Genomic DNA, 12731 nt, shown 5'->3' with positions numbered 1-12731 from the left:
CGTCTTATAGACCACTCTCAAAGCTGACAGCTGACTATAAAATCTTAAGCTCTATTCTGGCGGCGCGACTCTTGCCGCACATGCCCACCCTGATCCATGAGGACCAGAATGGCTTTATCCCTGCTCGGAACACGACGTTGAATATTAGGAGGCTTATCCGCCTCATGGAAGACTTGCGGGAGGGAGACGGGACTCCACTTGCCCTCTCGGTTGACATCGAAAAAGCGTTCGATAGTCTAGAATGGGACTATTTATACATGGTCATGGAATGTTTCGGGATGGGATCAGGTTATATCCGTTGGACGAAGGTGCTTTATGCAGCAGCGGTGGCGAGAGTGCGGGTTGGGACCTCGGTGTCCCACCAATACCCAGTGGAGAGAGGCACCCGGCAGGTGTGCTCCCTGTCCCCCCTATTATTCGCCCTGGCGATTGAGCCGTTAGCGGCGGAGGCCCGCAGGGGGCGATACTTCGCAGGGGTGCGTGCTAGAGATGGGCGACAGTTTATCTCGCTGTACGCCGATGACCTCCTGTTGTTTCTTGACGACGACGCAGCAGAGCTCGACGGTGCGGAGGAGTTGCTGGGACGTTTTGGTAGGCTGTCGGGGTTGAAGGCCAATTGGGCAAAAACGAGCCTTTTTCCATTGCGGGAGGGCACGGCCCGCCCAGACCACCGTCCGTTGCTTCACTGGGAACCGACTTGTCTCCATTACCTTGGCGTTTATATATATCACTTGGCTACGGCTTTGTTCGAGGGCAATGTAGAGAGATGCGTCAGAGGGCTGAAGGGCAACATGGCCTTCTGGGCCACGCTCCCACTGTCCATAGCTGGAAGGATAGCCCTCTTGAAGATGGTGGCATTGCCGCGGCTACTATACTACTTCCGGACGCTTCCGATCTGGATCCCCAGCTCCTTTTTCCGCCAACTTAGGACCCAATTAACTACATTCCTATGGGGGACGGGCAGGTGTAGAGTGGCACTGGCGACACTCACCCGCCCGAAAGATGAAGGGGGTTTGGCGTTCCCAGATTACGAGCTCTACTACCTTGCTGCCCAGCTGCAGGTGTTCACGCAAGAGGTGGCACGCGTTTACCGGGGCCCGGAGGACGGGCGACTGCGGGGCACGCCACGCCATGTACTGGCCTACATTGCATTGGGACAGAAACTTGCCGCTCGGGACTTGACCCTTGAGCAGAACACATTTCGGCGATGCTGGAACCGGGCGCAGAAGCGAGCGGGGATTAAGCACCCATACGCCCATTGGGCATGCTAACAGCGCTACCGCACGGAGGCGATTGGTCCCGCCTGCAGCAATGGGAGGAAGCGGGAGTACAGGTAATAGGTGATCTTTTTGAGAACGGGGAGCTCCTCCCGTTCCTAGCCCTCCAGGAACGCTTTGACCTCCCGCGTGGGGGTTACCTCCTTCACGCAGCTATAATAAGAGCGATGCAGAAACATTGGGGACTGGGGCTGGCGGAGCCAGAGACGGCTATGGCTTGTCAATACGCCATGATGGCGGCGGGAACGGTGAAGGTGGTGACTTGATTATATAACAGAATGCTCTGTGAGCACTTACCGCCCCTAGAAATGCTGAAACTCAAGTGGGAGACTGACCTGGGCAAGTCCATACCTGACACGACGTGGGCACAATTGGTGCGGCGGGCGCGTAACAGCACAAGGAACGCTAGATTTCAAATTATCCATTATTATATACTGCACAGGGCGTACATGACCCCTGGGAGGATCCTGAGATATTTTGGCGCGACTGACGCGAGGTGCCCCCGCTGTGCGGCAGAGGGTGCTGAGCTGGTACATATGCTCTGGTCATGCCCGGCCCTGTCGGACTACTGGCAGGCCGTGAGAGAGACCTTGAACGAGGTGACGGACCGGACTGTTGACTTTGACCCAGCGGTGTGCCTCCTGCATTGGTTCCCACACACCCCCAAAAACAAGCTCTCCAGTAAATTCATAGATATGGGTTTGATGATAGCCAAGCGAGAGATAACTAGAAACTGGAAGGCAAGGATGGGCCCAACGTACAGGAGGTGGTACAACGAGTTTTTGAAATGGGCGGCTTGCGATAGTACATATAGATATCAGATGGCGCGTAGAACCGCTAACACGAGGGCGCTAGAACAGGCGACGGCCTGGGAGATGATGGTGCAGGACCTCAGGGATAGTGGGATAGTAGATGAAGAGGAGGACCTTGGCGTTGACAGGGGCAGCACTTCACAGTGATCGAGAGAGAAGAGAGCCGGTAGTTGGGAGTGCCTGACGACCAAGTCTAGCTGTACACATCAGGTGGCCCCTGAGCGGATGGTGGGGGGAGGGGTAACGGGGGGGTTGAGTTTTACAGGATGGGGGGGAGTTGGGGAGGAGTTTTATGATTAATTAGATTAGGACCTAAAAGTAGACGCACACACCTTACAGCGAGACGATACTCCTATGGAAGTGACACCGGGCATGTGGGAGCTGAGATTTTGTCGCCGCCCGGCCCTCTGGATGTGGGCCTGCAGGCTGTGTAAATTGGTAGATGGTATACCGGACTACAGCACCCTGATTGATACTGTATATGTATGAATATTGGCCTGCGAAATGTGTGTCTACAATAAAAATTACTTTAAAAAAAAATGAAGTTGAATATACAAATCCTCTACAAATACCTGCATTAACCTTATGTAATGAATGAGTTCAAAGGGTTATGATTTTGTTTACTCATCGTTTGCTTGGCAAGTGAAAGAAGGAATCTTACTGACTCTCTATCTACTTATATTCCCCCATGGAGTGATAACTATTACCTTGGTTGACTACTTCCAAAGCGGGTATGTGTGAGAGTATGATAGCCATGTTGGATGAGGTGTAATTGCGGTACAGAACATTAAACTGTGTAGGTTCTGTGTTTTAGATGCTGCGTTCGGAGCTCAGCATACTTGGAAGATAGCCTGTTCATCAGAGAGATTCACAGGTTGCATAAGGTACACATATGGATGCAACTGTTCTTAGTTAGAAGATTGTATGCACTGTTTATATATTTTGTCTTCTCTCGTTTCAGGTCCTATTCCCTGCTGCCCCCCTTCCCTCACCTTTGTCCCACGCCTGATCTACCGATCACCCCTTGTATTATACTGGGGTGTTGGTGATATCTGGAGGTGGACCATTTTCTCGTTGCATCTGAATTCCGCGAAGCAAACCCTGACAGAATCAAAGCATTTGACATCTTTTATTACACCGAAAGGAGCATTTCAATTTATCCGAATGCCCTTCGGACTTGCTTCTGCTTCTGCAGTTTTTCATAGAGTTATGCAAAGTATTGTGAAGGATATACCTAACATATTGGTTTTCCAAGATTGGTGTGGGGAAAGGATACATTTGAGCATGATAACTCATTAGAAATTGCACTAAGCAAATTAGAACAAGCCTGCTTAACTATAAGTTTACAAAAATGTAAATTCTGTAAAACAGAAGTAGAGTATTTAGGTCATTCCTTATCATCAGAAGGAGTCAAACCCAAATTAAAACTTGTGGAAGACTTAGAGAAAGCTCCTGTGCCACAAGACAGGGATCAATTTAGATCGTTACTTGGTCTAGCTGAGTACTACTCAAGATTCATATCCAATTTTTCAACTTGTGTTTATCCCCTTAGGGAACTTATGAAGAAAAATTAAACTTTGTATGGTCTGAAAATTGTCATTGTGCATTTGAAAATGTAAAAAGAGCTGTTGTAAATACAATTTCATTGAAACCATTCAATCCCAGGACAAGAGTATAATAGTAACTGATGCAAGCGGTTATGGTCTGGGTGCAGTATTGATGCAGATACACGAAGGCAAAGAACGTGTAATAGATTTTGCTTCACAAACACTCAGGGGTGCTGAGAGCACATACTCTACAATCGAAAAAGAGGCCGTAGCATGTTGGTGGGGTGTGCAACATTTCAGGAATTTTGTGTGGGGAACAAGTTTCGATTTGCACACGGACCACAAACCTTTAATTAATATATTTTCCACTTCTAGGGCAGGCAGGGCCACACCATGTATAGCAAAGTGGATTTATCGATTACAGGAATTAAATTTTTGTTTGAAGTATGTTCCTGGTGTGAGAAACATCAATGCTGACTGTTTATCCCGTCTTCCAGTTGCCAAGTCTGAAAATGAAGAAACTAATTCTGAAGTGGATGATTGGATTGTAGCTGAGCTTTCTGATATATTCCATGCTATTGAGGAAACTGAATGGAAACAAGCATTGGTAGATGACGTGAGTATGAAAAAAGTAACAGAGAACTTGTCAATCAGTGACGGTTGGAAACTTCAAGAAGACACTGTGCAATACAAGGAAGTGTGGGAGGAACTTTCTGTTGTGAATGGAATTTTAAAATTTCTTTGAGACCAAAATTAATGAAACTTTTACATGAAGGTCATGGAGGAATAACTGCTTTGAAAAGGAAGGCTAAAGAAGATTTCTGGTGGCCAGGAATGGATAGACTGATTGATAAATGTATTAGAAATTGCTTAGCGTGTTCACAGTGATCAGTCCCATAGTATTCAAGAAAGTCCTATTCACCATATAAAATTTCCCGAACAAGCATGGGTAAGAGTAGCTATAGACATATGTAAATGTAAATGTAAATGTAGGTGTATTTATATAGCGCAACATATGTGGTCCATTTGAAATTTTGGGAGTAGGTAGTAGGTACGCAATTGTTTTAATGGATTATTTTTCCAAATGGCCGGAATTAACATTTGTTTGTGAAGTAAAATCCAGCAATGTGAAGAAATCTTTCGCAGAGAAGGATGTACAGCTGAAATATTGACTGACAATGGTTCGCAATTTACATCTAAGGAATTTGTTGATTTTCTCAAGAAATGGGGCATTAAGCATTGCAAAACTCCTGTATCATCATCCCAGGGGCAATGGTTTAATTGAACGCTTTAATCGTGTGATTGGTGAGTGCATTCAGATAGATTTACAAAACAATGGATGTTGGAAGAGTGAAGTGAAAAACATGTTATGGAATCATAGAACAACTCCACATTCAGTAAAGTGTGGAACTCCTTTTTGTTTATTGAAAGGCAGAGTACCATGCTCTGTTGCTGTGCCTGCTTGGATGGGGAGGAGTGGAAAGAAGGTGGCAGATGAAAGTGCTTTGAGGATGAAAGTAGAAAAATATCCAGATCGGTATGAGCAGAGGCACGATGACAAGTTAGACAAGAGATCTAGACATTTTGAAGCTGGTATGTATGTGAGGGTAAAAACGGACTATTCATTGTAAGGGAAGTTCTAAGTTGTCTGATCCCAAGGAGATAATTATCGTCAAAGGGGATTTTTTGAAGCTGTCTGATGGAAAATGGTGGAACACCAATCTTGTAGCCAAATACAATTAAGCGGAAATACAAGAATGGTAAAAATCCAATTCCTCTGATGAGCATAAACAATGAGTAACTTCTAACAAAGTTGTAATTTCCAACAAAGAAGATTCTATTAGTGGAATGAAAATTAGTAAACGTGGAACCAGACCTCCATGTAAATTACAAGATTACATATGTGATTAATGTTCAATAATTATTTTAAGGAAAGAGAATATGTTGTATTATTTCTTCATATGTTGTGATCATTTTAGTACATGCTATCCTATGTAAGCTAATTAATGATGCAGGCAATGCCTTAACTACTGTATCCTAGCAACTGCTTTTGTGACAACTGGAATTCAGTTGGGACAGGGAGATTAGAACTGTGAGCTGTGGATGGCAGCTGTTGAGGGTTGCTGCATTGTATCCTGAATAAATCCTTTTACTTATATTTAATTGAGTCCTTTCATCTTCAAAAATGCAATGCTGGTGCTAAGTGTTTAGTACAATAACAGTCAACATGTTCAGTCATTTCCAGCTTTACTATGCGGTTTCAAAACCCCTGGCATTAGCAGACACAACCAGCTGTACTGCAACCTTCTTCACAATAAACATTATAACATTCTACAATTAGCTAACAGCATTCTTTGACACAATACATTCTACGGTACATTCTATGCTTCCCTCTCTGTGTTCTATAAAGAGTGATACATAACACAACACATCCTCCCCCCAAAATATAAAATAAAAAAAGTAAAAATAGCATAAACTGCACATACATAACTTAGGTACACGCATTTGAAATGTTACTAATAATAAAAACATAACAGTCCAAAGTATCCATAGTCACTCCCAGATTGAGTTAGCATTGTAAGCAATTTACACCTTAGAATTCACTGTCACAACATAGTTTCAAGCGTACTTTTCCAGACCTGGAAGTAATGGATACAACACTCTCACATCATAGTTCCCACAATTAGTAGAACTGCTGGCATATTCACAACTTATATTCCTTATCTCAGGTTGACTCAGTCGCATTTTAGCTAGCTCACCACACTGGAACTGTAGTGTAGTTCCTATATTCCCATTAGGCTCTGCGCATCGGAATAATATATCCTATAGATATGATGTAGGATTTAGGTAAATAGGTCTCTATCGAATATACTAAACTTAATTGTGAGTGCCAGCTAGCTCGGAGGTAACTAGAAACTTTCTCGAATACACAAGAAGGGATTAGCTTCTGACAACTGCATAAACATGACAACTTTGTTTCCCTAGGACTGGAATAACTATCTTCAGAGTCGTGGCTACAACAGATAACTATTTTATTCAGTCAATCATGCATGCTTTGTTTCTACAGAGTTGCAGAGAAATAGTGAAACAGTGTTTTCAATAAAAGGTTTATTGAAAAGTCTTCTTTCTCATGCAAGTGAGGTGAACTGCTACAATCGTTAGACAGAATGTAAAGTATAATGCGTACAGCGTAAACAGTAATGTGAAGTAATACAGTAACAGCATTGTATGGTTTCTAAGCCATATAAAAATACATACATAAATAACACAGGCTAAATCACTCAACTGGTGCTTCTAAAATACGCCTACCCCAATGTACCTAACCTAGGTCTAGTACGAGGGAAGAAGTAAGTATGGTCTTTAGCATAGGTTTAGTTTTGCCAAGAATTTGCCAAAGGTTTCTCTAGGTTCTAATCAGCTCCATACCTTGGAATGAAGGAGGTCTGGTATCTCTGTCTCGATTTCCCAACACCAATCAAGGGGAGTCAGAAATACTGGAGCTGGATTCTCGGCAGAGGAGGGCAGCTTCCTGATCAGTGCATCAGCTGGAGAGTCGGCTTCCTTCGGCACTTGCTGGAGCGAGCTGCGTCAGGCAAGTAGGTTGTCGAACTGCACCAAACCATACCGTGCTTTGCCATAGCAAGTGATGGTATATTGATACCTTGAAGGTGTTTAGGAATGCCATGTTTGACGTAAAGTCGGGCATAAGAACGGCATGAATGAACCTCTAAGGACTAGATGTTCATTGTAAACTGAGTTCTTGGAGGAATCAATATTCAAGCAAGGGGAAGTCCCTAACGGCATAAGCTGGTTTTCCAAGAAATCGTTGTGACGTTTGGTGAACGGATGGAAGTAGCCATGCCTGTATTTGGACTGCATAGGCTATGTCTAAATAAGGGCTTAATTTCCATGCCTATATAAGGGCAATGTGAATTGTACCGATATAAGGGCATGAATCGGGAAGATCCATTCAGAATCTAAAACGCCATACAACAGAACAATTCATGATAACTGGAAGGCATGTAATCTATCCAATCATACCACTCGGTAACAACGCTGTTTCAGTAGCAAGTTTAGGAATAAGTTTACAAACACTACTCTTGAATAATGCTGACCTTTTAGCATGCCAAACCTTCCCATCGCTCAACAGAGCAGAGTTATACAGAATTTGGCTACTTTCATAGGTTCAGAATACCTACTCTCTCCTACAAGACTGCTTTTTGTACCTTCACTAAGTCTCCCACTTTGAGGTTCACTTTCCTTGCCCTATGTAAAACATCACATTTTTGCTTGTATTTCTCCCGTCCTGATTCCAGACACCCTCTTTTCTCTATTAGCCGCCTAACTAACTTTCCTGATGTTCCCTAACCAGCCCATGTTGTCCTTTGTACGTGGAGATCTCCCTCTCATCATCTCAAATGAACTATGATCAGTTGCTTCATGCCGGGTCACTCTGTAAGCGCCTATGGCTTTCCTCAATTCACCTTCCCAATCCATACCATTACTGTTGGACAGTTCAATTATGCCCTTTATCATCCTGCTAAAGCACTCAATGTTTCCATTCCCTTCAGGATGATAGAGGGCTCCAGCTAAATTCACAAACCCGGTTATCTTCAAGAAAGTTTGAATACATCTGAATTAAACTGATGCCCCATTGTCACTAACCTGGGGTAAGCCCTCTCGTCCAAACACCTCTTCCATGAAATTCACCACTGACCGCAAATCATCTTTATGTGTAACTATGATCTCTGGCTATTTGAAAAAATTATCCACCATTACTTTGATAAGCATGGGTAAACCGTTTACATCCTATTTAGTACCAAACACATCAACTTCAATTCTTTCCCACGGCATGTGTGGGACCTCAAAAAGATGTAAAGGTGGTTTAAAAGTCACCATCGCCTTGTCAGAGTTGGTACACGTGATACAATCCCTCACCAGTCTCTCAATCTCTTTGTCAACACATGGCCACCAATAAGATTGCTAAAGGTGTATAACCGGATGCAGAAGAAAGCCCGCTCGGGGAGAGGGGGATGTGTTTTCGCAAACTTGAGCAGACTTAGATGCATACTGTATGTAAAGCTATTGACCATTTTAATTTTTATCGCAGGAAACAAGGGGCTAACAAAAATATTTAAGACTGTGTTGCTGCACTAAGAAAGTTAGCCTTGTCTTGTAGATATGTTGGGTTAGAAGACGAGTTAGTACTTCATTTTTGGAATGATCTCATGACCCAGATACACCACTTTCTTTTCTGCAAATTTCCACTTTGAAGTCTCAACAGTGAAACCTTTATCCTCAAGGATGCCCAGAACCTTCCTCAAGACCTCATCATGATAATTTTTGTTCTTACCCAGCACCATAATGTCCACTCGAAAGAAAACAACTTCAAGTATATGCCCAAATAATTGAGACATTAGTCTTTGAAATACTGCAGCAGCTGATGCCAGTCCAAACAGCATATGCTTGAACTGGAAACAAACAAAGGGTGTACAGAATGTGGGCAAATGTCTACACTCTGGTTCCAACAACACCTGATGATAAGATGCTGACAAGTCCAGTGTGGAAAACCACCTAGCGTGCTTGGTCAGTATTAGCATTTCATCAAATCTTGGCAATGGAAACTGATCAATTAATGATAATATTACCAATTAACCAGGGCAAGTCTACATGTAGACAGACCTTGCCGTTGGGCTTCCGTACGACCACCAAAGAAGAAATCCATTTGGAGGCCTTTACTGACTCAAAAATCTGTTCATTTCCAAATGTTTTCTACCTCTTTCTTCACTTACGCCTTTACTATGAATGGAATGTTATGTGCCTTATGCACCTTGGGACTAGGCCCTTCTTTGAGTCGTATTCTATGTAAAATATCCTTAGGTTTTCCCATTCAACCACCAAACAGAGATGGATACTCCTGCAAAACCCACTCCCTAGGGTCCAAAATTATATTAAGACTATTCTGATACTTCCACCCGAAACGAAGGACCTTTTTAGCTACACACAGTTTGCATGAGGCGTGTTTTTTCCTTGAATCTAAATACTATATGTCTGAATCCAACCATACCTATCTTCTCCCTGTGTAACTTTCTGGAGAAATATCTTGTGGTTGCAATTGCCCACCAATTAGGCCAACAAACTGCTTCTTACAAACGGCTTCAGCAACAATGGTGTTTGGTGAGCCTGAATCTGCAGCTACTTGTAACGTAACCCCACCAAATGTCACCCAGCAAAGAGGTTTAGAGGACCCCTCCCCAGAAATGTTAAAAAAAATGTACCACATGTGATATTCTTCATTTCCACATCCTCAGCACTCATATCTGATGAGTCTCCCTCATCACTTTCCGTCACAAAAAGCTACTTTGTAAGAAGTCAATCTTTCTTTTTCTGTTTTCTTTTACAGACCCTAGCAAAAAGCCCATATATGCTACACTACACACATTTTGCAGACTTGACAGGACATCTTTCAAATGCTGCTGAATGTGATAAACTCCCATATCTAAAACAAATAATATTAGTTTTCTTCCCATGTTCAACACTGTCTCCATTCTTTTTTTCTCTTTCCTTTGGTCTTTGTGCATGTCATTGTTCAATCTATTCTTTTTTTTTTTTCCTCATATTTTGCCCTTGGTGACCAACTAGTAGCATGTGGAGCTAAACTTACTGTCACAGATAGACTGGTAGGGGCTCTCAGAAGGGCCGCCCAAATTGCCCCTCAGTAAGTGATGTCAAACTCCAACTAAGCTACTTTGGAACGGCCGTCAGGGACAAATGCTGCATTCATATACCCATTCTTATACCGATATCAACTTTAGTGGGTATAGTCAAACGTGAGAAAAAGGTGCCAAGCAGCGTAATCATTGGACCTTGGGGAAAAAAGAAAAAAAAAAAAAACAACTCCAAGATCAATTAAAAAACCATTACCAGTTTAATAATCTCCAGAAGTTTGTCTTGCGCGAATTTCCAGATCTTAAAAGGTCTAGCTTCGATGTTTGTAGCACAGAGGTGCGCCAATCAAGTAAGGTAGGAGGTAGCGGATCCTTCCATTTCCTACATATTTCGCTCCTGGGCAACAAAATACCAAAGAAAAGTAGATCTTTTGCCGGCCCGTTAAACTCTGGAGAAACACCAAATATAACAAGAGCAAGGCATAATGTAACTTGGGATCCCAGGGAGGTGGAAAGTGATAGGCAAACTGAGTTCCAAAAGGGTGATTAAAGTGGGCAATCTAGGAACATGTGTACATCTGAAGCTTCTACCAAGCCACATTTAGGGCATGAGACACGATTATCCGAGAACTTCGATAAACGCTGGGGCGAATAGTAGGCCCTATGTAGTGTGAACAGGTGGTTTCGGCGTAGCCAAGATGGTTTCAGAATGTTCCACATGACCTTGAAGGATTCAAACCACAGGTTCTCCACACTGGTATTTGTAATATGTGCGGTCCACAATATATCAGGCAACTGAAAGTCACCCTCGATTCCGTCCAATAGGAGATTGTACCAAAGTGAAACCTCTTTCTTGGATAGAGGTTTATCTATTAAGAGGGACACTAAAGTACTATCACCCCCTAGTTGAAATCTACCTTTAATAGAAATCTGTGAGTGTGCCCAACTTTGTATTTGTAGGTATTTAAATCTGGAGAACCGAGTCCCTATTTTTAGACTCAATATCTCCCACGGAAGTAGGGTACCATCAACAAAAAGATCCCCCCATATTACTAATCCTGCCTCTCGAAGTGGTACTGCAAGGCTATCCAAAAGCCAGCTCGGGGACCCAGGTGAATTCCATAATGGAGCCTTACAGGAATAATAGTCAATTTTAATAGTACGCCTAAGTTTAGCCCATGTTCTACATGAATCTCTCAGCACCTTTAATTTTACTTTTTTTTTAAACTTGGGATCTCCAAACTTAAACAAAAATTCATGATCGGCAACCTTTTCCCCTCTGAGTAATGCTGCAATCATATGCCCACATCCCGAGTTTATCGGTGATTTTAACAACATCCTGGCATGGGACATCTAGAAGGCCCACCCGTAGAGCTGTAGGTCGGGCGCTGCTAAACCTCCCTTCTCTCTACGGCGCCTGATATTCTTCCAGACAATTCTAGGGTTACTATTATTCCAAATAAAAGAACATATATCACTTTGGAGTTTGGCTATCATTGAGGGTTCAAAAAAAAGGGGGATAGTGTTAAATAAGAATGTAACTTTCTGAAAGATAGTCATTTTAACTAGATTGGATCTGCCTAATAAGGATAGTGGGAGTGAAGACCATGATTTCATTAGCCTACGACATTCTTTAGCAATGAGCGAGAAATTTGCTGGAACTATCTCATTTATATCCTTGTATATATTTAAGCCCAGATACCGCAAGACTGGACTTAGCTGTACCCCTGCCACAGGCACAGGTTCATTCCAGACCATTAAATCTGTCTTGGCTGCATTAACTTCGTAGCCAGATACGGTTCCGAACTCCTCAGCCAACGCGATTACGGCCGGAAAAGCCGACTGTAATTCAGATGTAAAAATGAGAACATCGTCTGCATATAAGGCTACCTTCCTCTCCCACCCTTCATATGCAAAAGACTTGATGTTACTATTGTCTCGAATCCGCTAAGCAAAAGGCTCTATATACAGATCAAATAAAAGGGGGGAGAGGGGGCAGCCTTGGCGGGTACCCGGAGAGATATTAAATGGGTCTAATAGTTCTCCGTTGACGAGTATTGAAGCTGACGGATTCCTATACAAGAGATTGACTACGCGCCTACATTTTTTGCCGATGGTAAATTTTCCCAAGACCTCCGATAGGTAAACCCAGTTAACTCTATCGAAGGCCTTGGTGGCATCCAAGGTCATCACTGCAAGAGGAAGCAACGCCACCGTCGCCAGATCAATGGCACCTATAAGATCATAGGTCAGCTCGTACAGCTAACGCCCACTTACAAAGCCCTTTTGGTTTATATGCAAGATGTTTGTTGCTATTGCCCCCAACCTATTTGCCAGTACAGCTGTAAACATTTTATAGTCCGTGTTTAAGATGGAAATTGGTCTATAAGACCCACAGCTCATTGCTGATTTTCCCGGATTTAAAAA

Source organism: Lissotriton vulgaris, chromosome 7 (assembly GCF_964263255.1).
Source record: "Lissotriton vulgaris chromosome 7, aLisVul1.2, whole genome shotgun sequence".
NCBI lineage: Eukaryota > Metazoa > Chordata > Amphibia > Caudata > Salamandridae > Lissotriton > Lissotriton vulgaris.
This window is presented reverse-complemented; position numbering follows the sequence as displayed.